The sequence below is a fragment of the Taudactylus pleione genome, unplaced genomic scaffold, assembly GCF_031769625.1.
Source record: "Taudactylus pleione unplaced genomic scaffold, aTauple2 ptg000597l, whole genome shotgun sequence".
In the NCBI taxonomy this organism is placed as follows: domain Eukaryota; kingdom Metazoa; phylum Chordata; class Amphibia; order Anura; family Myobatrachidae; genus Taudactylus; species Taudactylus pleione.
The window spans coordinates 1429219-1443211 of record NW_028284999.1 but is presented as its reverse complement, the minus strand read 5'-3'; the positions used below and the strand labels follow the sequence as shown (position 1 = coordinate 1443211).

The window sequence follows — 13993 nt, the reverse complement described above, 5'->3', positions numbered from 1 at the left end:
AAATCTGAAAATGGATCAGAAATGTTAGTGGGAGCAGGGTCTGGTGTCTTGGTGGGAGCAGGGTCTGGTGCCTTGGTGGGAGCAGGGCCTGGTGCCTTGGTGGGAGCAGGGTTTGTTGGGAGCAGGGTCTGCTGCCTCGGTGGGAGCAGGGCTTGGTGGGAGCAGGGTCTGGTGCCTTGGTGTGAGCAGGGCCTGGTACCTTGGTGGGAGCAGGGCCTGGTGCCTTGGTGGGAGCAGGGCTTGGTGGGAGCAGGGTCTGGTGCCTTGGTGGAAGCAGGGCTTGGTGGGAGCAGGGTCTGGTACCTTGGTGGGAACAGGGTCTGGTGCCTTGGTGGGAGCAGGGTCTGGTGCCTTGGTGGTGGCAGGTCTGGTGCCTTGGTGGTAGAAGGGACGTATTCCTTGGTGGGAAACAGGGTCAGCTTCCTCGGTGGGGCCAGGGCCATATTCCTTGGTGGGGGACAGCTTCCATGGTAGGAGAAGGGACAGTAGCCTTGGTAGGAGCAAGGCCTGCCATCTTGGTGGAAGCAGAGCCTTTGGCCTCAATGGCAGTGGGACCACTGGCTTCAGTGGAAGCAAGGTAATTGTTCTGTGTAGGACCAGAGACCCATCAGGGGCAGTGCCATAGCCCAATGTGAGTGGAAAGTGCCACATCCTAGGTAGGGCCTCAGTCACATGTGGAAGGATAGTGTCATGGTCTGTAATTGTGGCAATGTAACTTACTATCCCCACTACTGTAACTGTGTCACTTGTGTCTTCTGATGGTCAGCCCATGGTACTCTGCCTTTCATTGCTGTATGTCTCACATCACCCAAATAATTGTAAGCTCTTCAGGACTGAGCACTATTGCAGCAATAAAGTTATTTGTGGTGATGTATCAACCATGGGTCCAGATTCTGCACCTAAAATTTACTTCATGTCCAAAGTTATAACTTTTCATGTCCGATCCTGTAATATAACAATGTACAATAAGGCACCATGAGTGACAGTGAGCGGAATGGATATGTCTGTACAGAAGTGAGGGATAAACACGTCCTGTAATCTCAGACAGCTGCTGCTGGAGTGTTTACAGCGCCACACCCCATCATATAATTATAACTGCCGAAGGACTGTAAATTATTATTTTCTTTTATTTATAACGTGTCACCAATTATATAGTGCTGTACAGAGAATATTTACATCAGCGCAGCCTTATAACTTCCCTCCATCCATTAATAGATAACTGCTGGGGAGGGAACGGGACAAAATGGAGCCGGGATTCTGCAAAGCACAATCTGCAAGTGAAATGTAAAACATTTGCTGCTATTTATGAAGTTGTACCCAAAATACCCAGTCATGTGTCCTCTGCAACAGTGACAGTGTTTGTAAGATATAACCTGTAGTAGAATAGCTGCAAATCACATATTAAAGAAATTCAACACTATTTATCCCTAATGGAACCTCCTTCTCCATTCCCGAATTTATCATTAAAGGATCCTGACTCTAATTAATACGCACAACCTCCCCCTCTCTCTCCTGGTGTTATGGCGCCCTCCCCCTCCCTTTCCTGGTGTTATGGGCCCTCCCTCTGCCTTTCCTGGTGTTATGGCGCCCTCCCTTTCCTGGTGTTACGGCGCCCTCCCCCTCCCTTTCCTGGTGTTACGGTGCCCTCCCCCTCCCTTTCCTGGTGTTACGGTGCCCTCCCCCTCCCTTTCCTGGTGTTACGGTGCCCTCCCCCTCCCTTTCCTGGTGTTACGGTGCCCTCCCCCTCCCTTTCCTGGTGTTATGGCACCCTACCCCTCCCTTTCCTGGTGTTATGGTGCCCTACCCCTCCCTTTTCAATTGTTCGGGTTCCCTACCCCTCCCTTTTCAGGTGTTATGGCGCCCTCCCCCTCCCTTTCCTGGTGTTATGGCGCCCTCCCCCTCCCTTTCCTGGTGTTATGGCGCCCTCCCCCTCCCTTTCCTGGTGTTATGGCGCCCTACCCCTCCCTTTCCTGTTGTTATGGCGCCCTACCCCTCCCTTTCCTGGTGTTATGGCGCCCTACCCCTCCCTTTCCTGGTGTTATGGCGCCCTACCCCTCCCTTTCCTGGTGTTATGGTGCAGTACCCCTCCCTTTTCAGGTGTTATGGCGCCCTCCCTCTCCCTTTCCTGGTGTTATGGCACCCTCCCTCTCCCTTTCCTGGTGTTATGGCACCCCCCCTCCCTTTCCTGTGCTACTTCAGGCTCCTCTGTGTCTTCTCAGGCTCTTGTGTTTATCCAGAGGGTGCCCTTCGGGTGAGGGGGCTGGCAGAGGGCTACAGAAGGTGCCCTGTGTTTCTGGCACAGAAGTGCAGTAAGGATGGTGCCCTGCGTTGTTGACAAATGGGTAAATGGATGTCCAGCGGCCTGGCAGCATTACACTGCACTAAGCTGACAGGCGGAGCTCGGTGTAGTGTAATGTGACAGATGGAGCTGGGTGTAGTGTAATGTGACAGATGGAGCTCAGTGCAGTGTAATGTGACAGACACTGCGAGGTGGAGCTTTCTCTAGGAATGTGTCAGATGTCACACTAGACACGTCCAGACCGTCTTCCTTACAAATGGAATCTGCCAACACTACAGTCTCAGCCACGTTGCCTGTTGTGAATTATACACAGTATAATATACAATGTATGTAATAAGGATATAGATTAGATCTCAGAATGTGAAAGGGAATATTACAGACTTGTAGTGTAAGACAGAACCCTTAATTATCTTATCTAATGATATGTAACTATATTATGCTGTATACTCCCAGTACTGTATATATACTGCTCAGTCTGTGATTATACCTCTTATACCCAGTTCTGTCCCGGCTCCCTCTCCTAATGATGTATAGTATGTCCCTGTAATACCCTGTGTATACTGCTGTGTTACTGATCTATATACACACTGTACCCAGTACTGTATATATACTGCTCAGTCTGTGATTATACCTCTTATACCCAGTCCTGTCCCGGCTCCCTCTCCTAATGATATACAGTATGTCCCTGTAATACCCTGTGTATACTGCTGTGTTACTGAGCTATATACACACTGTACCCAGTACTGTATATATACTGCTCAGTCTGTGATTATACCTCTTATACCCAGTCCTGTCCCGGCTCCCTCTCCTAATGATATACAGTATGTCCCTGTAATACCCTGTGTATACTGCTGTGTTACTGAGCTATATACACACTGTACCCAGTACTGTATATATACTGCTCAGTCTGTGATTATACCTCTTATACCCAGTCCTGTCCCGGCTCCCTCTCCTAATGATATACAGTATGTCACTGTAATACCCTGTGTATACTGCTGTGTTACTGAGCTATATACACACTGTACCTAGTACTGTATATATACTGCTCAGTCTGTGATTATACCTCTTATACCCAGTCCTGTCCCGGCTCCCTCTCCTAATGATGTACAGTATGTTACTGTAATACCCTGTGTATACTGCTGTGTTACTGAGCTATATACACACTGTACCCAGTACTGTATATATACTGCTCAGTCTGTGATTATACCTCTTATACCCAGTCCTGTCCCGGCTCCCTCTCCTAATGATGTATAGTATGTCACTGTAATACCCTGTGTATACTGCTGTGTTACTGAGCTATATAGTATGTCCCTGTAATACCCTGTGTATACTGCTGTGTTACTGAGCTATATACACTCTGTACCCAGTACTGTACATATACTGCTCATTCTGTGATTATACGTCTTATACCCAGTTCTGTCCCGGCTCCCTCTCCTAATGATGTACAGTATGTCACTGTAATACCCTGTGTATACTGCTGTGTTACTGAGCTATATACACACTGTACCTAGTACTGTACATATACTGCTCATTCTGTGATTATACGTCTTATACCCAGTTCTGTCCCGGCTCCCTCTCCTAATGATGTACAGTATGTCCCTGTAATACCCTGTGTATACTGCTGTGTTACTGAGCTATATACACACTGTACTCAGTACTGTACATATACTGCTCATTCTGTGATTATACGTCTTATACCCAGTCCTGTCCCGGCTCCCTCTCCTAATGATGTATAGTATGTCACTGTAATACCCTGTGTATACTGCTGTGTTACTGAGCTATATACACACTGTACCTAGTACTGTACATATACTGCTCATTCTGTGATTATACGTCTTATACCAAGTCCTGTCCCGGCTACCTCTCCTAATGATGTATAGTATGTCACTGTAATACCCTGTGTATACTGCTGTGTTACTGAGCTATATACACACTGTACCTAGTACTGTACATATACTGCTCAGTCTGTGATTATACCTCTTATACCCAGTTCTGTTCCGGCTCCCTCTCCTAATGATATACAGTATGTCACTGTAATACCCTGTGTATACTGCTGTGTTACTGATCTATATACACACTGTACCCAGTACTGTATATATACTGCTCAGTCTGTGATTATACCTCTTATACCCAGTCCTGTCCCGGCTCCCTCTCCTAATGATATACAGTATGTCCCTGTAATACCCTGTGTATACTGCTGTGTTACTGACCTATATACACACTGTACCCAGTACTGTACATATAATGCTCAGTCTGTGATTATACCTCTTATACCCAGTTCTGTCCCGGCTCCCTCTCCTAATGATGTATAGTATGTCACTGTAATACCCTGTGTATACTGCTGTGTTACTGAGCTATATACACACTGTACCCAGTACTGTATATATACTGCTCAGTCTGTGATTATAACTCTTATACTCAGTTCTGTCCCGGCTCCCTCTCCTAATGATGTATAGTATGTCACTGTAATACCCTGTGTACACTGCTGTGTTACTGATCTATATACACACTGTACCCAGTACTGTATATATACTGCTCAGTCTGTGATTATACCTCTTATACCCAGTCCTGTCCCGTCCCGGCTCCCTCTCCTAATGATATACAGTATGTCACTGTAATACCCTGTGTACACTGCTGTGTTACTGATCTATATACACACTGTACCCAGTACTGTATATATACTGCTCAGTCTGTGATTATACCTCTTATACCCAGTCCTGTCCCGGCTCCCTCTCCTAATGATATACAGTATGTCCCTGTAATACCCTGTGTATACTGCTGTGTTACTGAGCTATATACACACTGTACCCAGTACTGTACATATAATGCTCAGTCTGTGATTATACCTCTTATACCCAGTTCTGTCCCGGCTCCCTCTCCTAATGATGTATAGTATGTCACTGTAATACCCTGTGTATACTGCTGTGTTACTGAGCTATATACACACTGTACCTAGTACTGTATATATACTGCTCAGTCTGTGATTATACCTCTTATACCCAGTCCTGTCCCGGCTCCCTCTCCTAATGATGTACAGTATGTTACTGTAATACCCTGTGTATACTGCTGTGTTACTGAGCTATATACACACTGTACCCAGTACTGTATATATACTGCTCAGTCTGTGATTATACCTCTTATACCCAGTCCTGTCCCGGCTCCCTCTCCTAATGATGTATAGTATGTCACTGTAATACCCTGTGTATACTGCTGTGTTACTGAGCTATATAGTATGTCCCTGTAATACCCTGTGTATACTGCTGTGTTACTGAGCTATATACACTCTGTACCCAGTACTGTACATATACTGCTCAGTCTGTGATTATACCTCTTATACCCAGTCCTGTCCCGGCTCCCTCTCCTAATGATGTATAGTATGTCACATTAATACCCTGTGTATACTGCTGTGTTACTGAGCTATATACACACTGTACCTAGTACTGTACATATACTGCTCAGTCTGTGATTATACCTCTTATACCAAGTCCTGTCCCGGCTCCCTCTCCTAATGATGTATAGTATGTCACTGTAATATCCTGTGTATACTGCTGTGTTACTGAGCTATATACACACTGTACTCAGTACTGTACATATACTGCTCATTCTGTGATTATACGTCTTATACCCAGTCCTGTCCCGGCTCCCTCTCCTAATGATGTACAGTATATCACTGTAATACCCTGTGTACACTGCTGTGTTACTGAGCTATATACACACTGTACCTAGTACTGTACATATACTGCTCATTCTGTGATTATACGTCTTATACCCAGTTCTGTCCCGGCTCCCTCTCCTAATGATGTATAGTATGTCACTGTAATACCCTGTGTATACTGCTGTGTTACTGAGCTATATACACACTGTACCTAGTACTGTACATATACTGCTCATTCTGTGATTATACGTCTTATACCCAGTTCTGTCCCGGCTCCCTCTCCTAATGATGTATAGTATGTCACTGTAATACCCTGTGTATACTGCTGTGTTACTGAGCTATATACACACTGTACCTAGTACTGTACATATACTGCTCAGTCTGTGATTATACCTCTTATACCAAGTCCTGTCCCGGCTCCCTCTCCTAATGATGTATAGTATGTCACTGTAATATCCTGTGTATACTGCTGTGTTACTGAGCTATATACACACTGTACCTAGTACTGTACATATACTGCTCAGTCTGTGATTATACCTCTTATACCCAGTTCTGTTCCGGCTCCCTCTCCTAATGATATACAGTATGTCACTGTAATACCCTGTGTATACTGCTGTGTTACTGAGCTATATACACACTGTACTCAGTACTGTACATATACTGCTCAGTCTGTGATTATACCTCTTATACCCAGTTCTGTCCCGGTTCCCTCTCCTAATGATGTATAGTATGTCCCTGTAATACCCTGTGTATACTGCTGTGTTACTGAGCTATATACACACTGTACTCAGTACTGTACATATACTGCTCAGTCTGTGATTATACCTCTTATACCCAGTTCTGTCCCGGTTCCCTCTCCTAATGATGTATAGTATGTCACTGTAATACCCTGTGTATACTGCTGTGTTACTGATCTATGTACACACTGTACCCAGTACTGTAGATATACTGCTCAGTCTGTGATTATAACTCTTATACCCAGTCCTGTCCCGGTTCCCTCTCCTAATGATGTACAGTATGTCACTGTAATACCCTGTGTATACTGCTGTGTTACTGAGCTATATACACACTGTACCCAGTACTGTATATATCCTGCTCAGTCTGTGATTATACCTCTTATACCAAGTTCTGTCCCGGCTCCCTCTCCTAATGATATACAGTATGTCACTGTAATACCCTGTGTATACTGCTGTGTCACTGAGCTATATACACACTGTACCCAGTACTGTATATATCCTGCTCAGTCTGTGATTATACCTCTTATACCCAGTTCTGTCCCGGCTCCCTCTCCTAATGATGTATAGTATTTCACTGTAATACCCTGTGTATACTGCTGTGTTACTGAGCTATATACACACTGTACCTAGTACTGTATATATACTGCTCAGTCTGTGATTATACCTCTTATACCCTGTCCTGTCCCGGCTCCCTCTCCTAATGATGTATAGTATGTCCCTGTAATACCGTGTATACTGCTGTGTTACTGACCTATATACACACTGTACCCAGTACTGTACATATCCTGCTCAGTCTGTGATTATACCTCTTATACCCTGTCCTGTCCCGGCTCCCTCTCCTAATGATGTATAGTATGTTACTGTAATACCCTGTGTATACTGCTGTGTTACTGACCTATATACACACTGTACTCAGTACTGTACATATCCTGCTCAGTCTGTGATTATACCTCTTATACCCAGTCCTGTCCCGGCTCCCTCTCCTAATGATGTACAGTATGTCCCTGTAATACCCTGTGTATACTACTGTGTTACTGAGATATATACACACTGTACCCAGTACTGTATATATACTGCTCAGTCTGTGATTATACCTCTTATACCCAGTTCTGTCCCGGCTCCCTCTCCTAATGATGTACAGTATGTCACTGTAATACCCTGTGTATACTGCTGTGTTACTGACCTATATACACACTGTACTCAGTACTGTACATATCCTGCTCAGTCTGTGATTATACCTCTTATACCCAGTCCTGTCCCGGCTCCCTCTCCTAATGATGTATAGTATGTCCCTGTAATACCCTGTGTATACTGCTGTGTTACTGAGCTATATGCACACTGTACCCAGTACTGTATATATACTGCTCAGTCTGTGATTATACCTCTTATACCCAGTTCTGTCCCGGCTCCCTCTCCTAATGATGTATAGTATGTCACTGTAATACCCTGTGTATACTGCTGTGTTACTGAGCTATATGCACACTGTACCCAGTACTGTATATATACTGCTCAGTCTGTGATTATACCTCTTATACCAAGTCCTGTCCCGGCTCCCTCTCCTAATGATGTACAGTATGTCCCTGTAATACCCTGTGTATACTGCTGTGTTACTGAGCTATATACACACTGTACCCAGTACTGTATATATACTGCTCAGTGTGTGATTATACCTCTTATACCCAGTTCTGTCCCGGCTCCCTCTCCTAATGATGTATAGTATGTCACATTAATACCCTGTGTATACTGCTGTGTTACTGAGCTATATACACACTGTACCCAGTACTGTATATATACTGCTCAGTCTGTGATTATACCTCTTATACCCAGTCCTGTCCCGGCTCCCTCTCCTAATGATGTATAGTATGTCCCTGTAATACCCTGTGTATACTGCTGTGTTACTGAGCTATATACACACTGTACCCAGTACTGTATATATACTGCTCAGTCTGTGATTATACCTCTTATACCCAGTCCTGTCCCGGCTCCCTCTCCTAATGATGTATAGTATGTCCCTGTAATACCCTGTGTATACTGCTGTGTTACTGAGCTATATACACACTGTACCCAGTACTGTATATATCCTGCTCAGTCTGTGATTATACCTCTTATACCCAGTTCTGTCCCGGCTCCCTCTCCTAATGATGTATAGTATGTCACTGTAATACCCTGTGTATACTGCTGTGTTACTGAGCTATATACACACTGTACCTAGTACTGTACATATACTGCTCAGTCTGTGATTATACCTCTTATACCCAGTTCTGTTCCGGCTCCCTCTCCTAATGATGTATAGTATGTCACTGTAATACCCTGTGTATACTGCTGTGTTACTGAGCTATATAAACACTGTACCCAGTACTGTACATATACTGCTCAGTCTGTGATTATACCTCTTATACCCAGTCCTGTCCCGGCTCCCTCTCCTAATGATGTATAGTATGTCACTGTAATACCCTGTGTATACTGCTGTGTTACTGAGCTATATACACACTGTACCTAGTACTGTATATATACTGCTCAGTCTGTGATTATACCTCTTATACCCAGTCCTGTCCCGGCTCCCTCTCCTAATGATGTACAGTATGTTACTGTAATACCCTGTGTATACTGCTGTGTTACTGAGCTATATACACACTGTACCTAGTACTGTATATATACTGCTCAGTCTGTGATTATACCTCTTATACCCAGTCCTGTCCCGGCTCCCTCTCCTAATGATGTACAGTATGTCACTGTAATACCCTGTGTACACTGCTGTGTTACTGAGCTATATACACACTGTACCCAGTACTGTATATATACTGCTCAGTCTGTGATTATACCTCTTATACCCAGTTCTGTCCCGGCTCCCTCTCCTAATGATGTATAGTATGTCCCTGTAATACCCTGTGTATACTGCTGTGTTACTGAGCTATATACACACTGTACCCAGTACTGTATATATACTGCTCAGTGTGTGATTATACCTCTTATACCCAGTTCTGTCCCGGCTCCCTCTCCTAATGATGTACAGTATGTTACTGTAATACCCTGTGTATACTGCTGTGTTACTGACCTATATGCACACTGTACTCAGTACTGTACATATAATGCTCAGTCTGTGATTATACCTCTTATACCCAGTCCTGTCCCGGCTCCCTCTCCTAATGATGTACAGTATGTCCTTGTAATACCCTGTGTATACTGCTGTGTTACTGAGCTATATACACACTGTACCCAGTACTGTACATATACTGCTCAGTCTGTGATTATACCTCTTATACCCAGTCCTGTCCCGGCTCCCTCTCCTAATGATGTATAGTATGTCACTGTAATACCCTGTGTATACTGCTGTGTTACTGAGCTATATACACACTGTACCTAGTACTGTACATATACTGCTCAGTCTGTGATTATACCTCTTATACCAAGTCCTGTCCCGGCTACCTCTCCTAATGATGTATAGTATGTCACTGTAATACCCTTTGTATACTGCTGTGTCACTGAGCTATATACACACTGTACCTAGTACTGTACATATACTGCTCAGTCTGTGATTATACCTCTTATACCCAGTTCTGTCCCGGCTCCCTCTCCTAATGATGTATAGTATGTCACTGTAATACCCTGTGTATACTGCTGTGTTACTGAGCTATATACACACTGTACCTAGTACTGTACATATACTGCTCAGTCTGTGATTATACCTCTTATACCAAGTTCTGTCCCGGCTACCTCTCCTAATGATGTATAGTATGTCACTGTAATACCCTGTGTATACTGCTGTGTTACTGAGCTATATACACACTGTACCTAGTACTGTACATATACTGCTCAGTCTGTGATTATACCTCTTATACCCAGTTCTGTTCCGGCTCCCTCTCCTAATGATATACAGTATGTTACTGTAATACCCTGTGTATACTGCTGTGTTACTGAGCTATATACACACTGTACCTAGTACTGTACATATACTGCTCAGTCTGTGATTATGTCTTATACCCAGTTCTGTCCCGGCTCCCTCTCCTAATGATGTATAGTATGTTACTGTAATACCCTGTGTATACTGCTGTGTTACTGAGCTATATACACACTGTACCCAGTACTGTATATATACTGCTCAGTCTGTGATTATACCTCTTATACCCAGTCCTGTCCCGGCTCCCTCTCCTAATGATGTACAGTATGTTACTGTAATATCCTGTGTATACTGCTGTGTTACTGAGCTATATACACACTGTACCCAGTACTGTATATATACTGCTCAGTCTGTGATTATACCTCTTATACCCAGTCCTGTCCCGGTTCCCTCTCCTAATGATGTATAGTATGTCACTGTAATACCCTGTGTATACTGCTGTGTTACTGAGCTATATACACACTGTACCCAGTACTGTACATATACTGCTCAGTCTGTGATTATGTCTTATACCCAGTTCTGTCCCGGCTCCCTCTCCTAATGATGTATAGTATGTTACTGTAATACCCTGTGTATACTGCTGTGTTACTGAGCTATATACACACTGTACCCAGTACTGTATATATACTGCTCAGTCTGTGATTATACCTCTTATACCCAGTCCTGTCCCGGCTCCCTCTCCTAATGATGTACAGTATGTTACTGTAATATCCTGTGTATACTGCTGTGTTACTGAGCTATATACACACTGTACCCAGTACTGTACATATACTGCTCAGTCTGTGATTATACCTCTTATACCCAGTTCTGTCCCGGTTCCCTCTCCTAATGATGTATAGTATGTCACTGTAATATCCTGTGTATACTGCTGTGTTACTGATCTATGTACACACTGTACCCAGTACTGTATATATACTGCTCAGTCTGTGATTATACCTCTTATACCCAGTCCTGTCCCGGCTCCCTCTCCTAATGATGTACAGTATGTCACTGTAATACCCTGTGTATACTGCTGTGTTACTGAGCTATATACACACTGTACCCAGTACTGTATATATACTGCTCAGTCTGTGATTATACCTCTTATACCCAATTCTGTCCCGGCTCCCTCTCCTAATGATGTACAGTATGTTACTGTAATACCCTGTGTATACTGCTGTGTTACTGACCTATATACACACTGTACTCAGTACTGTACATATACTGCTCAGTCTTTGATTATACCTCTTATACCCAGTTCTGTTCCGGCTCCCTCTCCTAATGATGTACAGTATGTCACTGTAATACCCTGTGTATACTGCTGTGTTACTGAGCTATATACACACTGTACCTAGTACTGTACATATACTGCTCAGTCTGTGATTATACCTCTTATACACAGTTCTGTCCCGGCTCCCTTTACTAATGATGTATAGTATGTCCCTGTAATACCCTGTGTATACTGCTGTGTTACTGAGCTATATACACTCTGTACCCAGTACTGTACATATACTGCTCATTCTGTGATTATACGTCTTATACCCAGTCCTGTCCCGGTTCCCTCTCCTAATGATGTATAGTATGTTACTGTAATATCCTGTGTATACTGCTGTGTTACTGAGCTATATACACACTGTACTCAGTACTGTACATATACTGCTCAGTCTGTGATTATACCTCTTATACCCAGTCCTGTCCCGGCTCCCTCTCCTAATGATATACAGTATGTCACTGTAATACTCTGTGTATACTGCTGTGTTACTGAGCTATATACACACTGTACTCAGTACTGTACATATACTGCTCAGTCTGTGATTATACCTCTTATACCCAGTTCTGTCCCGGCTCCCTCTCCTAATGATGTACAGTATGTCCCTGTAATACCCTGTGTATACTGTTGTGTTACTGAGCTATATACACACTGTACCTAGTACTGTACATATACTGCTCAGTCTGTGATTATACCTCTTATACCCAGTTCTGTCCCGGCTCCCTCTCCTAATGATGTACAGTATGTCCCTGTAATACCCTGTGTATACTGCTGTGTTACTGAGCTATATACACTCTGTACCCAGTACTGTATATATACTGCTCAGTCTGTGATTATATGTCTTATACCCAGTCCTGTCCCGGCTCCCTCTCCTAATGATGTACTGTATGTCCCTGTAATACCCTGTGTATACTGCTGTGTTACTGAGCTATATACACTCTGTACCCAGTACTGTATATATCCTGCTCAGTCTGTGATTATACCTCTTATACCCAGTCCTGTCCCGGCTCCCTCTCCTAATGATGTATAGTATGTCACTGTAATACCCTGTGTATACTGCTCTGTTACTGATCTATATACACACTGTACCCAGTACTGTACATATAATGCTCAGTCTGTGATTATAACTCTTATACCCAGTTCTGTCCCGGCTCCCTCTCCTAATGATGTATAGTATGTCACTGTAATACCCTGTGTATACTGCTGTGTTACTGAGCTATATACACACTGTACCTAGTACTGTACATATACTGCTCAGTCTGTGATTATACCTCTTATACCAAGTCCTGTCCCGGCTACCTCTCCTAATGATGTATAGTATGTCACTGTAATACCCTTTCTATACTGCTGTGTCACTGAGCTATATACACACTGTACCTAGTACTGTACATATACTGCTCAGTCTGTGATTATACCTCTTATACCCAGTTCTCTTCCGGCTCCCTCTCCTAATGATGTACAGTATGTCCCTGTAATACCCTGTGTATACTGCTGTGTTACTGAGCTATATACACACTGTACCTAGTACTGTACATATACTGCTCAGTCTGTGATTATACCTCTTATACCCAGTTCTGTCCCGGCTCCCTCTCCTAATGATGTACAGTATGTCCCTGTAATACCCTGTGTATACTGCTGTGTTACTGAGCTATATACACACTGTACTCAGTACTGTATATATACTGCTCAGTCTGTGATTATACCTCTTATACCCAGTTCTGTGCCGGTTCCCTCTCCTAATGATGTACAGTATGTCACTGTAATACCCTGTGTATACTGCTGTGTTACTGAGCTATATACACACTGTACTCAGTACTGTATATATACTGCTCAGTCTGTGATTATACCTCTTATACCCAGTCCTGTCCCGGCTCCCTCTCCTAATGATGTACAGTATAACACTGTAATACCCTGTGTATACTGCTGTGTTACTGAGCTATATACACACTGTACCCAGTACTGTATATATACTGCTCAGTCTGTGATTATACCTCTTATACCCAGTCCTGTCTCGGCTCCCTCTCCTAATGATGTACAGTATGTCCCTGTAATACCCTGTGTATACTGCTGTGTTACTGAGCTATATACACACTGTACCCAGTACTGTATATATATACTGCTCAGTCTGTGATTATACCTCTTATACACAGTTCTG

The 13993-nt window shown here is 43.7% G+C and overlaps 1 protein-coding gene across 1 annotated transcript in view; it reads left to right on the top strand.

Annotated features, from left to right (window-relative positions):
• The window catches only part of LOC148480778 (sodium-dependent proline transporter-like), a 128539-nt gene that overhangs the window by 28792 nt on the left and 85754 nt on the right, over nt 1-13993 (top strand). The window lies entirely within an intron of this gene.